Raw genomic sequence first — 267 nt, forward strand, 5'->3', positions numbered from 1 at the left:
AGTCAATACTCTTCTCCAGTACCACAGCTCAAAGGCATCAATTTTCCTTCTAGCCTTCTTAGTCACTGTCCAACTCTCTGATGCATAACAAGTGATTGCAAAGACGATGGCCTGTATCAGACACAACTTAGTCTTCAGAAAGACACCATTGCTCTTCAGTACTTTGGAGAGGTCCCTAACAGCAGACTTTCCCATCGCAATACATCTTTTAATTTCCTGGCTACTGGTGCCAAGAGTGTTGACCGTGGAGCCAAGCAGACTAAAGCT

Source organism: Elephantulus edwardii, unplaced genomic scaffold, assembly GCF_000299155.1.
Source record: "Elephantulus edwardii isolate Elephantulus edwardi_28Jun2011 unplaced genomic scaffold, EleEdw1.0 scaffold00045, whole genome shotgun sequence".
Taxonomy (NCBI): domain Eukaryota; kingdom Metazoa; phylum Chordata; class Mammalia; order Macroscelidea; family Macroscelididae; genus Elephantulus; species Elephantulus edwardii.